This window comes from Thalassophryne amazonica, chromosome 1, assembly GCF_902500255.1.
Source record: "Thalassophryne amazonica chromosome 1, fThaAma1.1, whole genome shotgun sequence".
In the NCBI taxonomy this organism is placed as follows: Eukaryota; Metazoa; Chordata; class Actinopteri; order Batrachoidiformes; family Batrachoididae; genus Thalassophryne; species Thalassophryne amazonica.
The window spans coordinates 170,917,824-170,928,523 of NC_047103.1; positions in this window are offsets into that span (position 1 = coordinate 170,917,824).

The following is a 10,700-nucleotide window of genomic DNA, read 5'->3' on the forward strand; positions in this document are numbered from 1 at the left end:
ACAAACCAGGTGTACCAAATGCAAACTCCCACAGCGAATGCAGTAGAAGAGGGTTTAATGGAAGACACAAGCAGGAATTTGGTAAACAAGTGGTCCAGCAGCAACGCAAAGGTACAGACAGACGGCAGGCTGAGACTAGGTCCAACAAACAGGCAGAGGTCAAAAAACACAGCGTGGTGGCAATCAGAGACAAAGACAAAAAACGTGGTCGAGGACAAAACGGGGTCAAATACTGGCAGGCTAAATGCAAGGCAAGGTGCGAGGGCTGGAAAGTGAATAACATTCAATAATCTGGCAGTGAGCTGTGAGACTGTGAGGGTTTAAATAAAGAGCAAACTAATCAGGGTGATGTGAAGCAGGTGTGTGGAAGGCTCTGGAAGGAAGTGTGACCGGGGAAGACAAAGATTGTGCACAGTGCAAGATAGTGAAGGAAGGAACACAGAGTGAAGTAATAAAAGAGATAAAGAGACGTGAGCAGGTGCAAGAGCGGGAGTGAATGAAAATACAAAGCAGACAGAATCAAAGTGTGAGACAAAAGGGTTTAGAGAGGACACAATGGCTGGTGCAGTGATGTGGAGTGGGAACATACTCGGATCGGTGTTGAGGGAAACAGTGAACTATGAGCAGAGCTAAAACAGAATAATACATTAACAACACCTGACAGAGCATGACTAAGTAAATGATGGAAAACAAGGAGATCAATGATTATAATCAAAACTTAGAACCGGAGTGAGACGGATTAAAATATAAAAATAAATGCAGTAACCAATAGTGAGGTGACAACATAAACTAAGACTACATAAAAGAACAGAACATCAAAACCAAAGACTACTGTTATTTCTCCCAGGCTCTTATGTAAGATTCTGCCCCTGACAAAAAACCAAACCATTGTATTCCACATTTTGAGGTTATTAAAGGTCACGTTAGAAACCAGGCCTGGGACCCTCACAGACAGTGTCCATCTTGGGAAGGCCCCTAAAATGAATCATACAACAGTTTTTATACCTTGTGGGCATCACAGTAGGTGTGGTTTAGTCTCACATTTCTAATGTTACTGTCTCACCAACAGGGGGAGCTCTCCCTGTGTCTGAAACTTGCACATATGATGGAAGTGAAACTTAATGCTCAGAAACGTCCAGACAGATAACAGACAAACACTTGATAACTAACATAGAATAAGGAATTAGCACAGCTATTATCTAACACTACAAAACAGTGCAATAAATAAAAGGAACTAACTGATAAGCAATAAGTGACAATAGAACATAATCAGATAAGAACCACTTGACGATAAATGATAACCAAAACCAGTGGCTAAAGTATAATATGATAAACGTGATAAACAGAATAATAAACTAAGACTAAAGCAAAATAAGGGACCAAGAGTGAAAGCAAACCATAAATAATACAGAAAACTAAATATGTGGCCAGCTAATGAAACAGAGAATAAAAGAAACAAAACAAATATAATAAACTGAACATGGTAACCTGAACTGAACATGAAACAAAACATAACTAAGCAAGACTATGATACATGACATGACTAAAACATGCAAAAGGCTCAGAGCTGTTTGTGTGAGCCCTGCATCTGTGTCCTAACCAACCTGACTGTCAAATGCAGAGTGTGTTTACAGATGGTTGGCCCAAGGTATGTGTGAAGTGCTCCACGACTTGCAGGCTGTAATGTGGTCTATTTACCATTTTTTAATACAAATCATCACTTTTACAGCATGTTTTCTTTGGACAAGTCAGGGGGAGGATGCAGAACTGTACTGTATGGTAAATCTGCCTGGAATAGACAGTTCTTAAAAACTGAGTGACTGTGCAAAAAGAAGACGAGTGAGGGAAGCCACCAAGACACAATGCTGAAGGACCTATAGGCTTCTATGGCTGTGATTAACAAAACATTTGACTGTTTCATCAGCAGTTCTACAGCTTCATGGTGGACTGCAGCAAGGAAGGATTTTCATACAAGAACACAGATCAAGTCTGGGCTTCTTGAGTCTCCCATGTGCCTTCAGGCAAATTGTAATCAAAATGTCATGTATTCTTTTTAATAAAATACAAACTATTGGCTCTCAGAGATCAGCAGGACCAGCAAGAAGACAATGAACTATGGGCGGCGCCAGGGGGCACTAGGAGGTGCTAGAGCTCCCCCTGGATATGTCACAGCACCCTCAAGAAAATAATTCCTCAATTATTTTAATTTAATTTCATCCCATGTTTTTAAGGCCTTGTCTACACTGAAACGGAACTTCTCCTATACAATATTTTTCTTTGTCGTTTTCAAAAAGTGTTCCATTCAAGAAATATCTCCGTTATCACAGATCCAGTGAAACCGCGTGAAAATGGTGTAGTACATATGCCAGGCCTGTATGTAGCGCTGTAACGCTTCTGCAAAAAAAATGGAGAAGACGACGTGCGGCGTGGAGCTAACAACGAAAGCTAAAACGTCAGAAGCCGGATCACGGATTAAATGGTCTTTTAATCTGACCTGTTCCCAGGATTCATCATTACAGCTGAAAACTGTTCTGCACACGACACCCTTGTTTTGGAAGATAACGTTCGGAAATGCATTAATTCCTTATGATGAAAGTTACTTGGTCCCTCAGTGTCGGTCTGCTCTGGGTGAGTTTTTTTCAGTTGGAGGATGCCGCTGTCCCGACGGGATGTCATTCCTGTCGAGAGGTGTGGCTTCCGGGAAGATGGCAGAATGGGCGGTAACATTTTCAGCAGGCTCTGATACCTGAATTTAAAAAAAAAAACCTTTAAACATCTAAAACTGGTAGTCGAGGATGATTGGAAAAACACTATTAATTCTGAACGCCGTCTTTTTAACTCAGAGGATTAGTTCTCCTGCACAGCATGTTTTTCCACATTAAGATAAATAAACAGGATGTCAAGTGCTAGCAACAAACCTAGCTATTCTTTAGCCGCTATTCGGCAAGCATGTGATGATGCTGACATCACCTTAATCCAGGGTTTTTATGTATCCCATAATCCTTTGCGTGGCAGAGAGTCGCTGCAGTCAAAACAACATACAGAATCCACATGATGACAATTATAAATTAATATTATACTACGAAAATGTATTTTTTATGCTTTTCGTCACGTTAATAAGAGACTGCTGCATGATACCCTGAAAACATGCTAAAATAATTATAACGAATTTCAGACATATGATATATATTAGTCTGGAACAAAGAGGACAAACAGTGTTGTAAAGAACAATAATCAAGACGTTAAAGAGCAAACTTCACTTTCCCCCAGAACGACATGAACAGGAAGTGATTGTAGCTCACAGCAGCTCCCACTGAAAATAACGGAGAGACAGACTGTGATTCTCACGTTCACATAAAATAAACACAATAACAACGTCTATAAACCCAGAGAATATATTCATGAGAGTATTAGGCAAAATGTAAAAATAGTTTTATGTTGCGATGTTAATGGTGTTGTCCGTGTGCAGCGGTTAAAGTGCAGCGTGATCAGAGCGTCTCAATGCAGTTCTCAATGTTACTGAGATCTCGCAGCGCGGCGACCTCTCTGTGTTGTGTGGGCCGCCCGAAGAGGATGTACTGCTGGCTCACCACCAGAGGGCGCCCTGCCTGTTGGCGGGTTTCAGGCACCAGAAGGCGCAGCCGCCTCTCAGGAGCTCCAGGAGCGCCGGTACTGACAGCTGTCAGTCATCAGCCATCATCAACACCACCCATAAAAGCCTGGGAGAATCATCAGAACTCTGCAGAGTTATCAGCTTACCCGTCAGGTAAACTACTCAGCCGTTCTGTGCCGTACACACACGTTTTTGCAGCAGAGCATTTTGCAGTCATAACCTTTTTGTACACTTGCAGCTTGTAGCCGAGTTTGTGGAAGTTGGAGGAGTTGGCGTCTCCACTCCTCACTTCAGACTTTGATTAAGTGATACATAAGGCACTGCACGTACTCTGTGTTCCTGTGTTTGGAGGTGGAGGTTTTCCCTCAGGAAGGAACTGTATTTTTGCTGACTGTTTGCTGGGTGTACACACACCCATCTTTAACCTGTGTCTGTTCCTGCCAGCAGTACCGGATCTGACAGCTGGAAGCGGTGGCCACCTGGGGACTCGGGACTTAGCGGCTCCGGTGTGTTGCAGGTCTACGTTGGCGGTGGAACCTCGTGCTACTGTCAATCCGACAGGGGTGCCGGAGCGCCGCTGAGTATTCAGTCGACTTCTGCGTTGCGGCAGCGAGAGCCGGCTGGAATGCGGTAGCGCTCCGCGCCACATTTATATGGGGGCTGTCTCCGGCCCTAAAGGAGCACCTGGTGGCGAAGGATCAGCCGCGGGATTTAGGCGGGCTTATCGACCTAGTTATACGGTTAGACAACCGATTAGAAGAACATCGATGGGAGCGAGACGAGGGGCGTGGCCGGGCAAAATGAGATTGAATGAGACAAAGGAGGCTGGCACGTGGAGAGTGTTTTTACTGTGGCTCGAGTGAGCAAATGCAGAAAAACTGCCCCAAGCAGTCAAAACGACAACGCTCGCCCTTAGAGACTGGGCTAAGGGTGAGCCATAATACTCACGAGGGGAAACCACGTGAATCCGCACGAGTCCCTGTCATGATCCTCAGTGGGGATTTAACCCTTCATGCCCCAGCACTGATCAACACGGGGTCAGAGGGGAATCTACTCGACAGTAGATGGGCTAAGGAAGTAGGGCTCCCTCTAGTGGCCCTTCCTTCACCATTGTAGGTACGAGCACTAGATGGCACCCTTCTTCCGTTAATAACACACCAGACACAGCCCTTAACACTGGTTGTGTCTGGAAACCACAGGGAGGAGATCGTGTTTTTGTAACACCTTGTACCTCCAGAATTATTTTGGGTTATCCATGGATGAGTAAGCACAATCCCCGGATCGATTGGCCAACTGGGGCTGTGGCTCAATGGAGAGAAACCTGCCACGGGGAGTGTTTAAGATCCTCGGTCCCACCCGGTGCGACTGCTAAAGAGGAGGTCCGAGTTCCCCCCAATCTTACAGCAGTGCCGGCTGAGTTCCACGATCTTGCTGATGTTTTCAGTAAAGATCTGGCTCTCACGCTTCCCCCGCACCGACTGTATGATTGTGCCGTTGATATAATCCCTGGTGCTGAGTATCCGTCCAATAGGCTGTACAATCTCTCACGCCCTGAGCGCGAATCAATGGAGACCTACATCCGGGACTCTTTAGCTGCCGGGTTAATCCAGAACTCTTCCTCCCCGTTAGGCGCTGGTTTCTTTTTTGTGGACAAGAAGGACGGCGAACTCCGTCCATGCATTGATTATAGAGGGCTGAACGAGATAACGGTTCGCAACCGATACCGTTGCCTCTATTGGATTCAGTGTTCACGCCCCTGCATGGAGCCAAAATATTCACTAAACTGGATCTTAGGAATGCTTATCACCTGGTTCGGATCCAGAAGGGAGACGAATGGAAGACAGCATTTAACACCCCGTTGGGTCACTTTGAGTACTTGGTCATGCCGTTCGGCCTCACTAACGCCCCCGCGACGTTCCAAGCATTGGTAAATGACGTCTTGCGGGACTTCCTGCATCGGTTCGTCTTCGTATACCTGGACGATATCCTCATCTTCTCCCCGGATCCTGAGATCCAAGTTAAGCATGTACGTCAGGTCCTGCAGCGGTTGTTGGAGTACCGGCTGTTTGTGAAGGGCGAGAAGTGCGAGTTCCACTGTACTTCTTTGTCCTTCCTGGGGTTCATCATCTCCTCCAACTCCGTCGCACCCAATCCGGCCAAGGTAGCGGCGGTGAGAGATTGGCCCCAACCAGTAAGCCGTAGGAAGCTGCAACAGTTCCTCGGCTTCGCAAATTTCTATAGGAGGTTCATTAAGGGCTATAGTCAGGTTGTTGGTCCACTTACAGCCCTGACCTCCCCAAAAGTCCCCTTCACCTGGTCGGTGCGAAGCCGCGTTTAGGGAGTTGAAACGCCGGTTTTCGACTGCGCCAGTTGTGGTGCAGCCCGATCCTAACCACCAGTTTGTTGTTGAAGTGGATGCCTCTGACTCAGGGATAGGAGCCGTGCTGTCCCAGAGCAGGGAGTCCGACAAGGTTCTCCACCCTTGTGCCTATTTCTCCCGCAGGTTGACCCCGGCAGAGCGGAACTATGACATTGGCAATCGGAAGCTCCTGGCGGTGAAAGAGGTCCTGGAAGAGTGGAGACATCTGTTGGAGGGAGCTGCGGTTCCATTCACGGTCTTCAAATTCAAATTTATTAATTTATATAGCGCCAATTCACGACAAAATCGTCTCAAGGCGCTTCACAACATAAAAACAGTTACAAATTTAAAACACAATAAAAACAACCATAAGAAAAAAACAGCAGTAAAAAAGTACAAGATTAAAAACACATCATAACACTAATGATAAAACAGAGAAAATAAATGAGTCTTTAAACGTGATTTAAAGGTCTCCACAGTGTCCGACTGCCGAATGTGTGCCGGCAGATCATTCCACAGAGCTGGGGCACGATAGGAGAAAGCTCTGTGACCGGCAGACGTCTTATTCACCCTGGGAACACACAGAAGTCCTGCACCCTGAGAACGCAGGGCCCGAGCTGGTACATAGGGGCTTATCAAGTCAGCCAGATAGGGAGGTGCAAGTCCATGAACAATTTTATAAACTAAAATCAATACTTTAAAATCCGATCTTGCAGAAACAGGAAGCCAGTGCAGGGACGCCAAGATTGGCGTAATGTGGTCAAACTTTCTGCTCCATGTCAAAAGTCTGGCAGCAGCATTCTGAACCAATTGAAGACCCCTGATCCTGGACTGCGGTAAGCCAGAGAATAGAGCATTACAATAGTCCAATCTAGAAGAGACAAACGCGTGAATCAAAGTCTCAGCATCAGCCATAGACAGAATAGGACGAATCCTCGCTATATTTCGCAAATGAAAAAAGGCAGTCCTTGTAATGTCTCTAATGTGGAGATCAAAGGACAATGCAGGATCAAAAATTACTCCAAGGTTCCTCACTTTATCCGTATGATGTATAACACACGGACCTAAGCTAAATGCCAGCTGATCAAATTGATGCCGATATCTCGCTGGACCAAAAACCATAACCTCAGTCTTATCAGAATTTAAAAGTAGGAAGTTACTAGACATGCAACTTCTCACTGATGCAAGACAATCTTCCAAGGACTTTATGTGAGTAAGATTACCAGCAGTTATTGGCATATACAATTCAGTGTCATCAGCATAGCAATGAAAGGGAATCCCAAAAGGCCGCAATATATTCCCGAGGGGTGCTACATAAAGAGAAAAAAGCAAGGGGCCCAAAACGGATCCCTGAGGAACCCCAAACTTCATGTCTCTACGATCGGAGGAGGTTCCATTACACAATACACAGTAGGAACGACTAGACAGGTACGACGTCAACCATGCAAGAGCAGTTCCAGTAATCCCAAAGTTATTCTCCAGCCTATTGAGTAGAATATGGTAATCCACAGTGTCAAATGCAGCACTAAGATCCAGCAGCACCAGGACCGTAGTGATATCCGAGTCCATTGCTCGCAAAAGGTCATTCACTACTTTAGTAAGTGCTGTCTCTGTGGAGTGAAATCTTCTAAAAGCAGACTGCAGTGGCTCAAAAAGATTGTTCTCAGTGAGATAGTCCACAAGCTGTCGTGAGACCACTTTTTTCAGGATTTTAGAACAAAATGACAGATTTGATATCGGTCTATAATTCTTCAATACACTAGGGTCGAGATTAGATTTTTTAAGTAATGGTTTGATCACTGCAGACTTAAAACACCTAGGAACAGATCCAGAAGTCAATGAGAGATTTACAATTTTCAGCACAGTTGGTCCAAGAATGGGCCACAAGTCCTTAAACAATTTCGTTGGTATAGGATCAATTAAACAGGTTGTGCTTTTAGTAGACATCACGAGCTTCGTCAGTGCGCCTAACGAGATACCGTCAAAATCTGTAAATCTGGATACCACCTCAGTGGGCGCATCCACCTCCACAGCAGTATGCAGTGGTTGGGCCAAAGCCTGCTGAGATATACTCAACCTAATATCCTCAATTTTCTTCTCGAAGTAATCCAAGAAGTCCTGTGCTGAGAAAGGAGAGTGAATAACAGGTGGCTGTCCATGAATAAGAAATGCTACAGTTTCAAACAAAAACTTGGAATTATGCTTATTTTTATTAATCAATTCAGAATAATAGGCACGCTTTGTAGCCAGTAGTGCCTGCTTATAATCCAAGACAGCATCTCGCCATGCAAGATGGTCTTCACTGACCATCGGAACCTGGAGTACATCCAGACCACTAAGCGTCTGAACTGCAGGCAAGCCCATTGGTCACTGTTTTTTTGACTTCCAGATCACCTACCGCCCCGGGACTAAAAACCAGAGGTCTGACGCGCTGTCCCGGGTGCATGAAGAGGAGGTCAAAACAGAACTGTCGGATCCACCAGACACCATCTTACCAGAGTCCGCTATCATCGCCACCCTCACGTGGGACATGGAGAACATCGTCAGGGAGGCCCTGACGCGTCACCCGGACCCCGGCGGTGGACCAGTTAACCAGTTGTACGTCCCACCAGACGCAAGAGCTGCAGTCCTGGACTTCTGTCAAAGTTCCAAGCTCTCCTGCCATCCAGGGGTGCGAAGAACCGTGGCAGTGGTCTGGCAGCGATTCTGGTGGGGGTCGATGGAGACCGATGTCCAGGCCTGTACCACCTGCGCCAGGGGCAAGGCTGTGCACCAAGCCGAAAAAGGACTCCTCCAGCCGTTGCCAGTGCCTCGACGCCCCTGGTCACACATAGGCCTGGACTTCGTCACGGGCCTCCCTGCGTCCCAGGGAATGACTACCATCTTGACGATAGTGACCGGTTCTCCAAGGCGGCCCACTTCGTGGCCCTCCCGAAGCTCCCGACAGCCCAGGAGACTGCAGACCTCCTGATCCACCACATCATGCGTCTGCATGGTATCCCGATGGACATCGTATTGGATCATGGTCCCCAGTTCTCCTCGCAAGTCTGGAGGAGTTTCTGCAGGGAACTGGGGGCCACCGCAAGCCTGTCGTCCGGGTACCACCCACAGACTAATGGACAAGCAGAGCGGGCTAATCAAGATCTGGAACAGGCCTTACGTTGTGTGACCTCCGCGCACCCGACGGCCTGGAGTCAGCATCTGGCCTGGATCGACTATGCCCACAATAACCAAATATCATCGGTGACCGGCCTCTCCCCGTTTAAGTGTATTTGGGGTACCAGCCCCCATTATTCCCAGCAGTTGAGGGAGAGGTCGAGGTTCCCTCGGTCCAGGCCCATCTCAGAAGGTGCCGTCCGGTGTGGCGGACAGCCCGCTCTGCCCTTCTGAAAGCCCGGACGAGGGCAAAGAGCCATGCAGACCGCCGACGCGCCCCGGCCCCCGCTTACCAGCCCGGGCAGGAGGTTTGGCTATCAACTAAGAACATACCTCTGAACACGGACTCACCCAAACTAACGGACAGATACATTGGACCCTTTCCCATCACCAAAGTCATCAGTCCAGCCGCAGTGAAGCTTAAACTCCCAGCTTCACTGCGGGTCCACCCCGTGTTCCACGTGTCCAAAGTCAAGCCGTATCACACCTCGGACCTCTGCACCCTCGCGCTGCCTCCTGCCCACATCATCGACGGAGAGCCTGTGTGGACGGTACGCAGGCTCCTTGATGTTCGCCGGAGGGGTCTGGGTTTCCAATATCTGGTGGATTGGGAGGAGTACGGACCCAAAGAGCACTCCTGGGTGAAGAGGAGCTTCATCCTGGATCCGGCCCTCCTGGCCGATTTCTACCAGCGACATCCCGACAAGCCTGGTCGGGCGCCAGGAGGCGCCCGTTGAAGGGGGGGTCCTGTTGTGTGGGCCGCCGAAGAGGAGGTACTGCTGGCTCACCACCAGAGGGCGCCCTGCCTGTTGGCGGGTTTCAGGCAGCAGAATGCGCAGCCGCCTCTCAGGAGCTCCAGGAGCGCCGGTACTGACAGCTGTCAGTCATCAGCCAACTTCACCACCACCCATAAAAGCCTGGGAGAATCATCAGAACTCTGCCGAGTTATCAGCTTACCTGTCAGGTAAACTACTCAGCCGTTCTGTGCCGTACGCACACGTTTTTGCAGCAGAGCCTTTTGCAGTCATAACCTTTTTTGTACACTTGCAGCTTGTAGCCGAGTTTGTGGAAGTTGGAGGAGTTGGCGTCTCCACTCCTCACTTCAGACTTTGATTAAGTGATACATAAGGCACTGCACGTACTCTGTGTTCCTGTGTTTGGAGGTGGAGGTTTTCCCTCAGGAAGGAATTGTATTTTTTACTGACTGTTTGCTGAGTGTACACACACCCATCTTTAACCTGTGTCTGTTCCTGCCAGCAGTAGTAGTGGGTCCCGGCTCTTCTCTGGATAGGTGTCTCCTACCCTCAGGCCTGCCCACACGTCATCTTTTGTGTAGATTGATTGACAGACTAAAAGCATATTTGGTTGTTGTGCACATTTGCAGAATAAATTGTTATTTATTCGGATTTCCTATTGGCCGTTCATTTACGCCCCCTGGCGTGGGTCCGTGTACTTCACTTTCCCAACACTCTGATGTTTTGTGGGATTTGAAACCTGAAAAGGGTGGATGGAGGAAGAATTTAACAACTCGAGTCCAGCCAGAGAACATACTCCTTTAAAGAGCCCAAATCC